This window comes from Lygodium microphyllum, chromosome 3 (genome assembly GCF_053477565.2).
Source record: "Lygodium microphyllum isolate KBCC chromosome 3, Lygodium_microphyllum_v1.1.10, whole genome shotgun sequence".
Taxonomy (NCBI): domain Eukaryota; kingdom Viridiplantae; phylum Streptophyta; class Polypodiopsida; order Schizaeales; family Lygodiaceae; genus Lygodium; species Lygodium microphyllum.
The window spans coordinates 125,556,876-125,573,228 of record NC_141137.1 but is presented as its reverse complement, the minus strand read 5'-3'; the positions used below and the strand labels follow the sequence as shown (position 1 = coordinate 125,573,228).

General features: G+C 38.8%; 2 pseudogenes; both read left to right on the top strand.

Annotated features, from left to right (window-relative positions):
- Positions 1-8,006: 8,006 nt before the first annotated feature.
- On the top strand, positions 8,007-9,498 carry LOC148038862 (uncharacterized; annotated as a pseudogene).
- Positions 9,499-9,602: 104 nt separating this feature from the next.
- Positions 9,603-10,881, top strand: LOC148038861 (uncharacterized; annotated as a pseudogene).
- The last annotated feature ends 5,472 nt before the right edge of the window (positions 10,882-16,353 follow it).

Below are 16,353 nucleotides of genomic sequence, written 5' to 3'. Positions count from 1 at the left end.
TAGTGACAACCCCAAGGTCGCAATGCCATAACGGCCCCATAAGGGAAGGCCAGAATGCATAAGGGCATGTCATAATGCATAAGGGAATGTCAGAATGCATAAGGGAAGGGCAGGTTGCAATGCCATAAGGGCAAGCTAGAATGCATAAGTGCAAACCATATTATCATAAGTGCATACCATTATGTTTAAATATTTTTGATTATATTCTAATTATGTTCCAATCATGAAAAAAATTGTAGCAAGCAGTTAAGTGTTCTAATCATTGTCTAAGTGGGTTGTTTCTACAAGTTTCTTCTCTAGTGGTTGGGCAGAGAGCTTTGGGATTGGTGGCTCTTGAGTTTCATGTCAGACATGAGCACATGGGAGATGGGAACTCCAACAAAAACCACTAAGACATGTTGAGATGGCAAGCTCAACACATGCGGACATTGATGATGGACCGCTTGGCTAGATGGGTCCGCACATCTACACTTAGTATATTGGTGGTCATTATGACACTCACATGGCCACTGAATTATCACTTATTATATTTAGTTTGTTATGCCTACCTACAGCTGGCAAAGATATAGCCCCAATCGATTAGTGTAGTCAGTTATGCACTGTTTGACTTAGAAGGCCACTTTCCTTTATGTTGTATCTTATCTATACTTTGTGTGCATTGTATAGTGTATGAAAGAAGAAGAAAAATTAGCAAGAAAACGTTTTGGCCTCCATCTCTCTTCTTGTGTTCTTGAGCGAGCTTCCTCTTGTGTATACAGTGTGTGTTTGGTGCAGTAGCTCAAGTAAATCCCCCCATCACGTGATTCTTGACATAGTATCAGAGCCGCGCCATTGAGAGAGGCTGATTTTGAAGGCTGAAGTGAAGGAGAAGAAGCAAGGTTCGAGTAAGCAAACAGCGGGTAAGAAGCTCTCCCATTCTTCCACTCTCTCTCTTGGATAGTGCTTGTGGAGGCACCTGAAGTAGGGTAGAGCTAAAATCTTAGATTGTTGTGAGATTTGGTGTGTGAGCAGAGCATTGTATATTCTGCAGATTAGCCCTTCAAGGCTTTCCCACAGTTATTTTGGGCATCTCAGGCCGTTTCAGGCCCCGTTTTAGAGCCGCAAGGTTGCAGACAACAGTTTCAGGATAGACTGTGATTTCGGTTGTATTGACCGAAAGTGGATGCACAGGTTAGATGTTGCGAATTTGTAATTTTTGAGGTATTTGCAGGAAGAAAACATAAGGATTATTTGCAAATAGGTTGCAGATTACATGTACTATTGAGCAGTTAGTGAAAAAGATTATTTAGTGTAGTGATGTGCACATGTTGTGAAAGATTGCAGAAGACTAGCTTGTTGTGTTGTATCCTTGTTTGTAATAATGGCAGAGAACAGTGGAAATCCCATTATTGAGAAGCTCGACAAGAACATTTACCCTTCAGTTTTGTGTGACGAACTTCCTCATTGGAAAGGGCCTTTATGAGTTTGTTTCAGGTGAAGAAAAGGAGCCAGAGCTAGGTCTCCCTCCGACTGCAGATGAATTAAAAGCATGGAAAGAATGGAATGCAAAAGACAAAAAGGTGATGTACTGGTTATCTGCAGTCATTGATAATACGATGTTGGGACATATCAGGAATGCAAAAACTTCACATGTAGCTTGGACAATTTTTGAGAACATGTTTTCAGTAAATACAAAGGCACGAAAGATTCAACTCAAGTAAGAGTTGAATACCTTGAAGAAAGGAAAAATGTCTGTCAATGAGTATGTGTTGAAGGTGAGGAGCATTGCAGATGCTTTAGCAACAATTGATGCAATGCCTGATGATGATGATTTGGTTTCATCCACTTTGAGTGGCCTTAACAATGAGAAGGCATGGAAATCATTTGTTACTTTAGTATATGTTTGGAAGCCATTTCCAAATTTTGATGAGTTGATCTCTCTCATGATTAGTGAAGAGATCAATATGCAGGGTGACTCATCTGAAAAAAATGGTGAATAGGTTCAAGCATTTTACTTAAGTTCAGGAAGGGGACATGGTAGATCCTCTTTGAGAGGCCGTGGTATGGGACGTGCTGGCAATAACCAGCAAAACAAGTTCAATAAGCAATTTGGTGAAGTGCAGGTTTCAGGAGGCCGAGGAAATGTTAGAGGCAAGGGGAGCTCTAGAGGAAGAGGTGGATGACAGAATATAGGTTCTGGAAATTTTGCTATTGTTTGCCATTATTGTGGCAAAATAGGCCATATTGCAGCCCATTGCTATGGTAAGAAGGATGATATTCGCAGTGGTAAATTGCAACAAGAAAACTATGCATCATCTTCATGATAGAATGAAGACAAAAATGAGCATATGTTTGTTATGCAGTATATGATGAATGTAGTTACAGGGAAGGAGACACATATGGCATGTTGATTCAGGTGCATCTAATCATATGACTAGTCATGTTGAATGGTTTGGAGAGATGCATGACTTACAAAATCTAGGTTATGTGCAAATGAGTGATGATTCATGCCACCCAATTTCACACATTGGAAAGGTTCCCTTGTCCTTGTATGATGGCCAGACAAAGAGTCTAACAGATATATTACATGTGCCATCAATTACAAAGAACCTAGTGTTTGTTGGTAGAGCAAGGGTTGCAGGTCTAATTCAATGCAAAAGGTTGTTTTGTAGAAAGCTTTAATGATAAGTGCAGGTTGGTCCCAAAAGGAAGTAGAGTTGGCCGAATGTTCACTTTAATGTTGGAATTCCTGCAATGGATGCTGCTATGTATGCTAAAGGAAAAGGAGTAGTTACAAATATTGAAATATGGCATAAATGTATTGGACATGAAAATGTGCAAAGGTTGAAATTAATGCAGTCAAAGGATTGGTTACAGGGTTGCCTTCTTTTAGAGTTGCACAATTGCATAAAGTCTATGAAGCATGCCAGTTTGTTAAGTAGACAAGACAACCCTTCTCGCATGACAGAGAAGTAAGTAGAAAAATAATTGATGTAGTGCATACAGATGTTTGGGAGCCTACACAGAATGTATCTCTTAGTGGCAGCAAATACTTTGTCACATTTATTAATGACTATTTAAGGAAGTTATGTGTATAATTCATGAAGAAAAAGAGTGATGCGTTTGAGCACTTCAAATCTTTTAAGGTAGCTTTTGAAACAGAAATGGGCTTAAAAGTGAAGTGCTTGAGATCAGATGGAGGGGGAGAGTACCTCTCTAATGAGTTTACTGGCTTCTTGAGGACTCATGGAATGAAGAGGCAATTTACTTGTAGGTATATCCCATAGCAAAATGGGGTTGCAGAAAGAAAAAATGGGCATATTGCAGAAGTTGCATATGCATTAATGGCTGAAAAGAATATGCCCAAATATTTTTGGTATGAGACTGTCCATACTGCTGCCTATATTGTGAGCAGAACTCCCACAGCTGCAATTCATGGGATGACTCCTGAAGAGTGCTTTACTGGCAAGAAGCTTGATGTATCGCACTTGAAGGTATTTGGATGTGTTGCATATGTTCATGTGCCAGATGAGCTATAGAAGAAGCTTGATCCAAAGGCTAAAAAATGTAATTTTATTGGGTACTCTTTAGAGCTGAAAGGGTATCATTGTTATAACCCTATCACAAGTGAGTTTAGAGTGAGTAGGGATGTTATCTTTGATGAGATGGGCAGCTGGTATGCACCTACTGGTGATGTATTAGATGATGATAATGATCAGAACACTTATGTGTAGAAAGAAAAAAAAGAACCATGGAGTCTTAGTGGACCAGAAACATCATCTGGTACTATACCTACAGTGAGCCCTTGGTCTGGGAGACTAAGGAGTAGCCCCACATCTTCAGGTGGATCTATAAGTGTTGCATGGAAGGACAAAAGAAAGAAGAAAGTGCTGGATGGTAATGATGCATCTACAGTCATTTGGGATTTGACGGAGATTCCAGTGGTTCAAAGAGTTTGGATGATGAGATTGGTATTCCTTTAGTTAGGACACTAGGTGTACAGAGAGTTCATAGTAATGTAAAGGCTCCATTGAGTGATCTGGTGGTATGCAGATCTAGCAGGATCAAATACCCTGTTAAAATATTTGGTTTTGAAGGTTATGCAGCTCACCAATATTCTTATATGGTGAAACTAGTTGAGGATATTGAGCCCACTTGTTTTGAGGATGCTGTTGGTCATACTCATTGGGATGCATCAATGAGGAGATGGCTGTATTAGAAGCCAATAAGACTTGGGATTTGGTACGCTTACTTAAGGGTAAAAAAGCTATTGGCTGTAAGTGGGTTTACAAAGGCAAGCATAATGCAGATGGTTCAGTTAGTAGGTATAAACCTGGGCTGGTTGCAAAAGGCTATGCTCAAACATATGGCATAGATTATGAAGAGACATTCAGTCCAGTTGCTAGGATGGCAACTGTTAGATGTGTGATTGCCTTGGCAGAGCAGCCAAAGGTTGGAGTTTGTAGCAAATGGATGTTAAGAATTCCTTCTTGCATGGTGAATTGCAAGAAGAAGTGTATATGGAGTAGCCAGGAGGTTATGAGGATTTAGAGCATCCCACATATGTGTGTAGGTTGAAGAAGGCACTCTATGGGCTGAAGCAAGCACCTAGAGCATGGTCTGACAAGATTGGAGATTATATTTTCACTATTGGATTTTGTATTTTTGATGCTGATCACTCACTTTATGTGAGAAAGGGAGATGCAGGTTTGGTCATCATAGTCATCTATGTCGATGACTTGATTATTATAGGTGACAGTGACAATGGGATTGTGAAGTTAAGGACTTCTTGAAGAAGAAGTTTGAGATGAAAGATTTGGGTAAGCTGGGATACTTTCTTGGTATTGAGGTGATTAGATGTGATGATGGTATATGGCTATCCCAAAGGCAGTATGGCTTGGATATGTTATCCAAGTATAGTATGATAGCATGTAAGCCTCTTTTAGTACCATTGGAGCAAAATGTGAAGTTGAGTGCTGATGTTGGGGATGAGATAGAAGACCCTACTATGTTAAGGAGGATAGTAGGGAGTTTGATTTACATGACTATCACAAGGCTAGACTTGAGCTATGTTATTGGCATTGTCAGTCAGTTTATGCAGATTCCTAGAGAGGCTCATTTGGATGCAGTTAGACGTATATTGAGGTATGCGAAGTTCACTTTATATTATGGACTTTTTTATGAGGCAGGTAAGGATGTACAGGTCTTTGGATACATAGATGAAGATTGGGCTGGTAGCATGTCAGACAGAAGATCTACAAGTGGATTCATGTTTTCCCTTGGTAGTGCAGTAGGAGCAACAAAAAGAAACCTACAGTTGCTTTATCGAGTATACAGGTTGAGTATAGAGGTACTACTATGGAAGCATGTGAGGTGGTATGGCTGCAAAAGTTATTAGGTGATTTGGACATTAGGGAGATGGTCTAATTGTCATTCATTGTGACAACATGAGCAGCATACAGCTAGCTAGGAATCCAGTGTTCCATGCTAGGACAAAACACATTGAGGTGCACTACCACTTTGTGAGAGAGAAGGTACTTGTAGAAGAGATTGACTTGGTATATGTTAGCACACAGGATCAGATAGCTGACATTTTCACAAAGGCATTGGGTGCAGAGAAGCTTCGAAATTTCCGAGGCTTACTTGGAGTTGTAGAGATAGAACTAAACTTGAGGGGGAGTGTTGAGATGGCAAGCTCAACATGTGCGGACATTGATGATGGACCGCCTGGCTAGATGGGTCTGCACATCTACACTTAGCATGTTGGTGGTCATTATGACACTCACATGGCCACTAACTTATCACTTATTATATTTAGTTTGTTACACCTACCTATAGCTGGCAAAGATATAGCACCAGTCGATTAGTGTAGTCGATTATGCACTGTTTGATTTAGAAGGCCTTTTTCCTTTATGTTGTATCTTATCTTTACTTTGTGTACATTGTATAGTGTGTGGAAGAAGAAGAAAAATCAGCAAGAAAACGTTTTGGCCTCCATCTCTCTTCTCCTCTTATGTATATAGTGTGTGTTTGGTGCAATAGCTCAAGCAAATCCCCCCATCACGTGATTCTTGACAAGACATCTACCCCATAGGTATTCACTTGTCTCCACTTTAGAAATTTGTGATTTTGAGTCATTAACCATTTTTTTTGTTGGGTAGGCATTTTCAACTTATGTGCTTATGTTTCGAGCTTATTATGGGCAGGAACAACCCCCTAGCACTGTGCCAATGTTGTAACTTGAGTGGACAGATGCTTTCTTGGTTTGCCTACATTGATTTTGTAGCATTCAAAGTGGGAATCTCTTGCTCTGTAGTTTGTTGATCTTGGATAATTATGGCAAGAAAGGAAATATTGATTCGTCTAAATGAGGGCACAGATCAAAGCCATGTTTTGGGATTTGTATTTCTCCATGAAGGAGGAACCTATAAAGATTTACGAGAAGAGATTTTCCTTGATAGTCTCATCTCAAATGACTTTGTCTTTTTGGAAGGTTCTAGAATGCTTTTTGTTGGAGCAAAGCAAGAGGAGAGATGGATAGTTGATGTAGAAGAGGTCACCACTCAATTGAGAGAGGAGAGTGAGTCACCATGCAAGCGTCAAAGAGTGAATTCAGAGAAGGCTAGCAATGAGCCAGAGCCATCCATGGAAGCTAGAGCTAGTGATCTTCATGTATCTAGCAATGGGATGGAGGGATGATGTGAGCATTGTCCAAGATGTTCCAAAAAATAGACTCAAAAGTCTTCTTGCCATATCATCTGAGATAAAAAGGTGGGAGAGGGATATCAAGAACGCTAAGGAAAAGCTAAAATCCATAGGTCGACATGATAGGTTTGAGCTTATGTCTAAGGATAAGGAAGGGAAAGCTTTGTTTCAAATTTGGTATGAGGAGTGTGAATGCTCTTATGGTCAAGGAGGGCATGATACTCTATAAAATTTCACACACTCGCATTTCAAGTCATTATCTCATTTACGAGCTATTGGCTTGGATAAGAAAGGAGGGCATGATACTCTATACAATTTCACACACTTGCATTTCAAGTCATTATCTCATTTACGAGCTATTGTCTTGGATAAGAAAGGGAAGCAAAGGCATGACATGCTTGGAATCACACCATCACTGCAGGAGATAAAGACACAAAATAAACAAAAAATAGATGAAGCAATGTTTGAGATTTCTTCTTTTGGAAGTGAGAATGATCTAGAATTTCAACTTGTTCTTGAAACTATCGGAGACTAAACTACCTTGTATAAGGTTTTCATAAGGTATCCATTGGATGATAAGTGACTACCATCATTCCCAAAGACAAGTTCTTTGAGATTGTGCATGATAGAGCACATGAAGCCAAAGCTTCATGTGAAAGTCGCTACTAAAGGAGATGGTGATGATCTTAAGAAAGTAGGCCGCCCAAGTAAAGTAATGGACTTGGACAAGAATCAAAGAAATTTGATTGGTTTTTTTAGACCAATCCAATCCATAGGTACTTAATTCAAGAAAAGGGTGTTTTTTTTTTACAATGAAATTTTTACTCTGACTAATAGTTTTCACTATGTTTGATATGTAGATGCTTCCAATGCATCAGGTTCTAAGTTGCCACAAAGGCCTTCAGGTATATAGCTAGCTTTAACAAGTCTTGGTATTTTTTGGCATTATGTATTTGTTTTTGTCTTTCTTTTAATAATCATTATTCTATGAAGAGAACAATAGAATTTATGTATTGTGCAGAGGAGAGTTTTCTTGCTACTCTTTGTTGGGGATTTTGGAAAGGATCATATAAGTTTAGAAACCACATGATCAATGTAAAGTGTTTCTTGGATGATAGTAGAGGAGGTGTGCATTGGACTTGTGAGCTAAGCACGAAGGCATTGATTTTATTGGGAACAAAGCTTGTTGAGATCAATGGCACATATTGTCACAATGATTGCAAGTAGGTAAGTTTGGAGGGATTTCCCTTCTCCAATCTCCAGTGCTCATCATGTGCATCAATCACAAGGAGAGGTATTTTTGCATGCGCGTGTATTGAGACATGCACTCTAGAGGGGAAAGAGGATTAAGAGACACTGGAGGTGGTAGAAGATTGGATTACTTGACTCATTCTAAGATATTGAGAATTGCTAGGACTAAAAACAATGGTTTGACGACTCAAAAAAGAAATATGGTTCACAAGGACAAAGGTTGCTACTTTGAGTGTAAAGGTGAGGAGTCTTCAAGAAAGTGTTTCTGAAGCCTTGGTACGAGGAGATGTAAAGAAGTTTTGCACTGATATTGTGAATGCACATAAGCATGGATTACTTGAGGGGAAGAAAGCTTTGTGGGACTTTTTCATCGACGTCTCTCAAAACATAGGAAGAGTGGGTCAAGGAAAGTGATATTCTGATACAACAAAAAATCTCTTTGAAGCTGACAAGATTTGGGGAGGTACAAGAATGCATAACTTTCTCTCCATGAATCTTCAACGTCCACATCTTTCAACTACATCTAGGGCTATGAGAAAATCTCTTTGTTATAGGACCGGATTGAGAGAGGATGTATTCAAGCATGTGGCAGAAACATATAAGCATCATATGTTGAAAAATGGGCTTTGCATGGGAAGTGTACCTGTAATTGTTGTTGAAGATGAGACTATGATCAAGAGGATGGTGAGCTGGATAGCAAGAGATGACCAACTTGTTGGTTTTTGCGGAAAGAAGATAGATCACACATGCATTTCAAATTTCATAGTACTTGTTGGAGATGGTGAAAATGGTTATCATAGAATTGTTGATGCATTTGAGCATAATGTGATTGCCCACTATGCAAGAGTATTGATTGCAAATCCTCTTGCTGAATGCTTGCCAAAGTTAGTTCTTCTTATACTACTAACTTGTAATAGGTTTGACTCTATGGCCATCAAGGATCAATGGAAAGAAGTCAATTTGCATTGGAACATGTATGTGAAGGATGTGATTGGACTAATACTTGGTCATGCTTTTGATGGAGATTCAAGGCGAAGAAAGCTTATGGTTGAATATTATAGCTCTCTTACAGGTGTTCGATACTCAATTCCTTGGAAAATTTGGCCATTCACAGCTTCTATGGAAGATGATGGAAGCATTATTGGGTTACATGACCAAGATTATATACATAATGGAAAGAAGATGATTAATCCTCTAGATAATGCATCTAAAAGATTAGTGATTGGTAATGATCTTGTCACCTTGAATCATGTAGCCTTGGTATATCAAAGTTTCAAGGTTGATGATCATGGTTTGCAAGAAGGAGATATAGAGAGAAAATATAGACAAAATTGGAGATCAACACAGAGGATAGCCAGATGTAAAGTTCAAATTTGTTTAGAGCTCTTGCAGACGGGATCCAATCATCGTCAAGAGCGAACACTTGGTACAAAGGTGTATCTCGCAATTGTGGCAGCATACATTGATATTTTTCTATCTCCTACACTCAACATGTATGAGCGTGTGAAAGCTACCCGAATGGTATCCTTCTTTTTTAGGTACAGAATTCATGTTATCTATTGAACATATATAAATAATTAACTGATATTGTATGTTCATGTTGTTGCTATGGTAGCACCATTATGTCTTATTAATCAGCTGATTTATGATGTTTTATTAGGATTTGGCACATGTGGATCACCAAGCATGATGTATATACACTCAAGCAGAACTTCATTAGTAGAGAAACTTTCATGGACATCCAATTGTCATGTCACTTTGTGGTTCTTCTCATAAAGATCTTAAGAGACAGATATAGTCACTTGGTAGTTTCTTTATCTTCTATGGGATCTGATGCTTGTCAGAATTTCTTTAGTAAAGTATGTGGAATGGTTAGCAATGAGAGGTGTTATGATGGTTGTGACTTGTTGAGTAGTGCAGGAGCATTGAATAGAATTTGAGAGTTTCAAGAATGTTCAAATCTATGTTTTCCGACAGCTCACTCAAAGCAAGAAAAAATATGGGTTGATATGAATCATATGCCTGGCATTCCTTTGGCAAATTTAAATGACTACACAGTTGTGAGTACTGATGAGGAGATTGTATATGCATTAAAGGGGGGTTTAGCAGAAGCAAAGGTCATGTGTTGTGAGCTTGGTATGGAAGGCGAAGCTTCATGGGGTGCCTCATGGGAAGAAAAAGATATCTTAGAGCATCTTGAAAACAATGCACATGACAATCTTGAAGAAGAAGAAGAAGTTTCATTGGATGTTTTTTTTTGGCGATGTAATCATGGATACAATATTGGATGTTGATGAAGAGGATACAATTGCACAAAGTGAGCTTCGCCATGTCATGGATTCTACAGTTGACAATGAGAAGAATGTGGTGAGACAAATATCACCTTTTGTGGAAGTTGATGGGAAGACTTTGTGCAAGAGCACACTTGTGAGCCAGTTGAATGGAAATCCAACGTTATCAAAGGATAGATTAACAAGGGTAAAAAGTGGAGTACATTTCTCATTTGAGATGAAGTCAAAACCTCAAACCAGTACTTCCCTTGGAATAGGATATGATTGTGTTGTTCTATTTGAAGATATTATAGTTAGAGATAATACAAAGCTCAAAAGAAAAGGCAAGGTTGCAAATACTAGTCAAGGGGTCAAGAAAGGCATATGGTACCTCGGAAGGGTAATGAGTATGAGAATGAAGCTAGGAAATGGTATGAAAGAGACAAGGGGCCCTTTTGATCTTCTAGATCATCCTCCAAATGTGGAGATTCATCTAGCATGGTATCAAAAAACCAAATGAAGTAGATGCTACACATATGATCTTGTTGATAATCAATTAGTGTCCTTGGAATCTATGATTGCTATGGCAAATTTGAGCTATGATCCAATATCAAAGAAATATCAACTTGATCCAAATGACTATAAGATCTTCAACGACTATGTAAAAGATAGATAAGGTAATTTGAAGCGCATAGAGTAAAATACAAATCTATAATAGTTTTAATGTGTTGTCCTTATGCATTAGTATTAAATTAATAATCTTGTTTTTCTTTGCAGGTTGAAAGCTGCTATGTATCATACATGCTATGAAGAAATATCAAATAACTTTTGTGGTCATCTAGTTATTGTGTAATTTGAGTTTTAGAGTCATAAACATTTATGACCATTTTGGGTGTAATTTGAGTTTTAAGGTCATAAACTCTCTCCATCACTCATGTGCACGAAGCAACTTGCAACCACACTTGGCAATTGCTATTGGTTTTGGGTCCCCATCTCAGCCGCAATAGAAAAGGCATATGGTTGCATTGGGAATCCTTTGATGGTGAAGAAAAGTATATATATTGATAATCTTATGGTAATGAAGCAAAGTACATTGTAGCATTACAGTTTTGGAGGTATCTTCAACATGTATTTCATTCAAGGATATCTATGAAGGGAAGTACTTTTAAACACATACATGTGATGCTTGTGTTGTTGCTACTCTTTGCTAAGTTCACTCATTCATGTGTACTGTAATTTGTGACTACTAACTAGATGTTAGTATCGAGAATTTCAAGGTGCTTGGTAAGAGGTTAAACCCAAGTTTTTCTTAGAGCAAAAAATAAAATATTTACTTTCTGTTTGATTTTTTTTTCTTGATTTGTATTAATCATAGTGTGGGAGCAGGGGAGTTGGCACTCTCCCATGGTTTTGGTAGATAGATTCAACTCCCCTTCTTCCAAAGAGAGCTTGGTGTCCATTTGGTATAGTCACTTTAAGTATGAAGGGGTTTGATTCCCCTACTCTCTCTCCTCATATGGTAAGGGGGCACGGGCACTCAAAAACATTGCGACACATACTTCGATGATATCCAAGTGCCACTACATAAATCACTTTGTGATATGGCCATTTTGATACTTTTAATTGCTTAGGATAATTCCAACTTTTAAAAAGAAAGTTAGTATATGTTCTATGAAGACTTACATTTAAGAAAGGGGATACATAAAAAGTCATACATATATATATCTTATAAGCTTAAATAGGGGGATATATTAGTCTTATAAGCTTCATAAATAGGGGTTTTTTTAGAAGTCCTTGCACGCAGGTGACATGTCTTCTTTACTATGAGTGAACCCCCCGTGACTCCGTTGTATTAGGGAAAAGAAATTGGGGAAAAAGAATGTTTATGTTAATTATTGCAACTTAACTGAGCATGTTTCAAGATAATGAGCGTACTAGAAAAATTTTGCTCATCACATTCATCTTAGCTGATCGATTAAAATTGCACCCTATCCAAGGGGTTTTTTGATAGCCACGTCAGGAATGTTGACCGAATCCATCGTGAGAGGTCTCTTTATAGAAACGTTTGTTAAGTGGATGCTCAGGTGCCAAGGGGGCTCTCGCTGTAAATTCCCTGCCTCTGGGTTCTACTCAGATGGTCTACATAACTCGAGAAGGAATCTCAATGCCCTGTTACAAGTGCAAGGGCAAAAACTTGGAAGAAAATAAGACGCATCCTTACGGATTGCGAGAATCGTCCCATGGATGGGATTTGTATCTTAGTTGAAATTTTAATATAAAGTTTACTTTCAAGGAATTTATCTTATCTGTTTTCGTGTTAGTGCATAAAATTACATAAAGGAACATATGACTAACAGGTTAATTAAGGAATTTTCTTGTATGCATTACCACTAATGTGCCCTTAGGTAAGTAGGAAACTAAAGCTACCAAGAGAAGTGGGTAGATGGAACTCCCGACGGGTCGCAGGGTGGTCCCAAAGAACTGGGAGGCTTCTCAACATTCAAATCATGATGATGTATTGACCTTAGATAATATAGGGTAGAACCCTAGCTCATATCATTTTAGGGGACTGGAATGGGACTTTACCCTATGGGTATAGAGGTCGAGCAATGTATCCCTCTCATTTCCCATTCTCTTTGAACCAAGTGCGATATGAGTCCACCTTGGTTTAGATGCTCTATGCAAAGCAGATCATCTGAAGACCAATGCTAGAAGGCTGTAGAATGACTTGACCATTAGAAACCCACAAAGATTCACATCGATCCTAACATGGTTGGCTAATACGTTTTGTTGCGGAGTAGACTCGGGAGTGGATAATTGTAAGAGAGGGGGATTTAATAATGGGGAAATACTAGCTACACTAGCTGGTATATAAGGAGTTAGGGACTTGATTTTTGACCATCAGATTATAATACAAGTCTCCTTTCATCTTCATCTCCTTCTCCAAGATCTCATGGCTTCTTTCTCTCTCTTTCTGTCTTTCTCTCTCTTTTTCTAGTCTTTCTCTCTCCTTATCACTCTCTTTCTCTCTCTTCCTACAGTTGTTGAGAGTGGAAAAAGACTGAAATTTTGACTGATTTTTGTTGTTTTTGAGGTCTGAATGATTGATTTTCGATGGATTTAGAATGATGTATGGTTGTTAATGGAAGTGTTTGAGAGTGTTTTGGATGATATTGATTATGTTTTGGAAGATCATGATGATTCTCAGTGGAGATATGAAGCTCTGTGATATTCTGATAGGTTCTGTTGATGTTCTGATTGGTTCTGTATAGCTTCTATTTTGTTCTGATTTTCTTCTGTATGAAGCATGGATTGACGATTGATGAAGATTGAGATCTTTTGAAAGGTTATTGAATAGTTTTTGATAGTTTGGAATGGTTTGAGTATGAGTTATGAGGTTCTGATGACCTTCTGTAGACCTTCTATAGAGCCTCTGTCTCTGCTCTGTCTCTATACTATAACTGTACTGTAGTAGCTGCTTTGGTACTGTATTGTACTGTTCTGTAGACCTTCTGTAAGTGTTATGTAGAATGTATGTGTGACTTTGGGAAAGTTTTCTAACTTTTGGAAAGGATGAATCTAAGTTCAAAAGAGCTAAAACAAGAAATAAGCAGCTGTTGAAGACTGAGTGACAGTGACAGTAGTGAGCTGTGAAGAGACACTATAGTGGCTCTGGTGCCTCTTCATATTAGACGTACCTCTTGGGAGGTGCATCCATACCTAAGAAGTATTATTGAGAGTTATTATGAGAGTATTGTAGTGAGGAGATGATGTACTATTGAGAGAGAGAGAGAGAGAGAGAGAGAGAGAGGGAGCCAGAGATAGTCAATTCTATCAAAACAATGTAACTATATATGAGAGATTGAGAGAGAGAACTATGAAGACATTGAAGATGAATACTATGTGATTGATTTTCATTCAAAGATGGTGTATTCTTTTATGTTCTTTGTTCTATTGATGGATTCTATGAAGATGTTGAAGATTATGGTTGATTCTATCAAATCCGTGGGAGATATCTACTATGATGCTGCGTGAAGAATTGATGTTTCCTTTGTTTTGATGATCAAAAGAATGAAATAAAAGCTTGTTGATGTTACAAGATATATTTTCTTGCAGTAGAATCCTCTTTTCCTTGGTGTTCCTCTCTTGGGGCTCCATGTTTTTGGTGCGCAGCTAGGGAAACTTGCCATCAACAAGCATCAAAAGAGGCCGAAAATGAAGGAAATGACATTGCCAAGAAGAGAAAAATTCAATGGATGTTTGCAAAGTTCCTTCTTCCACTGAAGAGTTGGAGATTCTCATTATCAAAGCCACTTTCCATAAGAATTTCATCCCATAATGGCAGAAACATATCACCATCATGATGCATGCTCTATGTGGTGGACTGTTTCCTCCTCCTATTGAAGTAGCAGAAACTTGCATCTTGGTGGCAAACTGTTTGGGAACAAACTGAAGAGCAGAAACAGAGAGAATGACCATCCATGGAAGATTTGGCATTCATTGAGAAGTTTCCAGACATCATCAAGTGGGAGATTGTGAAGAAGCTTCAGGAGTCTTGGTTTGTAGAGGTTCACGAAAACATGAAGGAAAAGAGTTGAAATTTGTTCGTGGATGCTCAACAGCAAGATATGTGGGATGCTTGGTGCACTGACAATTAGCAACCCACTGGAACTTGGTAGACAGAGTGTTTTTCACAACATACACTGTTGAAACCCTCAGAAGCTGGCATTATTATAATGACACAACAACGATCCTAAGATGAATGAGTTTTGATAATTTCAGAACGGAATATCTTCCCCTCTGTAGTGGTTTGAAAGCCAAATTCAGAGATGTTGAAAAGGAGGAAGTAGAAGAGATGTTGGCCAAAGAATCCCTCAGAGATTGAAGCCCTCTCTGATACTATCCTGTTGATTACAAACCAACTAGTTGGAGCCAACCCCCTAATGAATGACACAATAAAGAGGCAAGCGTTAGAACGAGTCCAGAGGTCATTGATCCTCTTTGGAAGTTAGTCTGCCAGTTTCTCCAAGACAAGTTTATGCCTACCAAAACACCATCCCATTACTTGTCCAAAGAGCTCTTCACAGCTTCCAGGATGGTGTTAAAAGGGGTGGCTATTGATTGGAGTACTTACCTGTTTACAAAGATGGACCAACATTTTGTCAAAGTAACCAGAGGAAATGTCACAAATGTTACCTATGGTTCCTACCTGTATGCTTTCTTAACATACTCACGCCTAAAGAAGGGCATGCTTTCACCTCCTCCATCTGATCCAGTACCTCCTCCACCACCTTCAGAAGAGTCAGAACCTATTGATATAGAGGATCTTGATTCCCCTCCTCCATTGGTCATTCAGCGGAAGCGCTTGAAGCGTGTGGCAGATAAAACTCCTTCAGTTCTTCCTTTAATCACAATTCCTGCTATATCTGGCAGTGACCTCCGTGCTTACCTCACATGTAACAATTTGTTCAGAGCACATAGAGAGGGTTCTTTGGAGATATCAATCCCTTCACTGAACAGTTTAGTGTCAGGAGATGCTATTCCATTCCTTTGTAAAGACATCTAGAGTTCGATTGAACTTTCAGTGACAGCTTGTGCTCAACATTTATATGCTTCTTTCTACGAAGAACTGATGTAGTCCAAAGACCAGTTGCATAAGGTAACTACAGAGTTAGCGTCTGCTAAAGACACACTTGCAGATCTATTTAAGCAGATGGAGTAGCAAACCCAAATGATTGAGGCCCAAAGAGAAGAGATATCTTCTTTGAAGATTCAGTTAACAGAAGCTCAATCAGAGGTCACTAAAGTCTCAGAGGAGAAAGAAAGGATGTCCAAAGAAGCTCAAGAGTTTCAGACTCTTTTAGATGCAAAACTCTCAGCCTTACAGACTACTCATAATACAATGGAATCACAAGCTTCCCAAATCAAACAGTTACAAGACCAACTAGCACAGTCATGGTCCGTTCCTCCAAGCCCCAATGTTCCTCTGATTCCTTCTATCTCTAAGCAGGACTTGGCAGTTCTCCAGAGACAGGCCACCTTGTGTCCATTGTTCCAAGTTAAAGTGGAAAGATTGTAGTCTAGGATGGATTTGTTATGGTCTATATTTGAGCATTTTCAAGAGTATGCTCCTCCAGACCATTCTTTC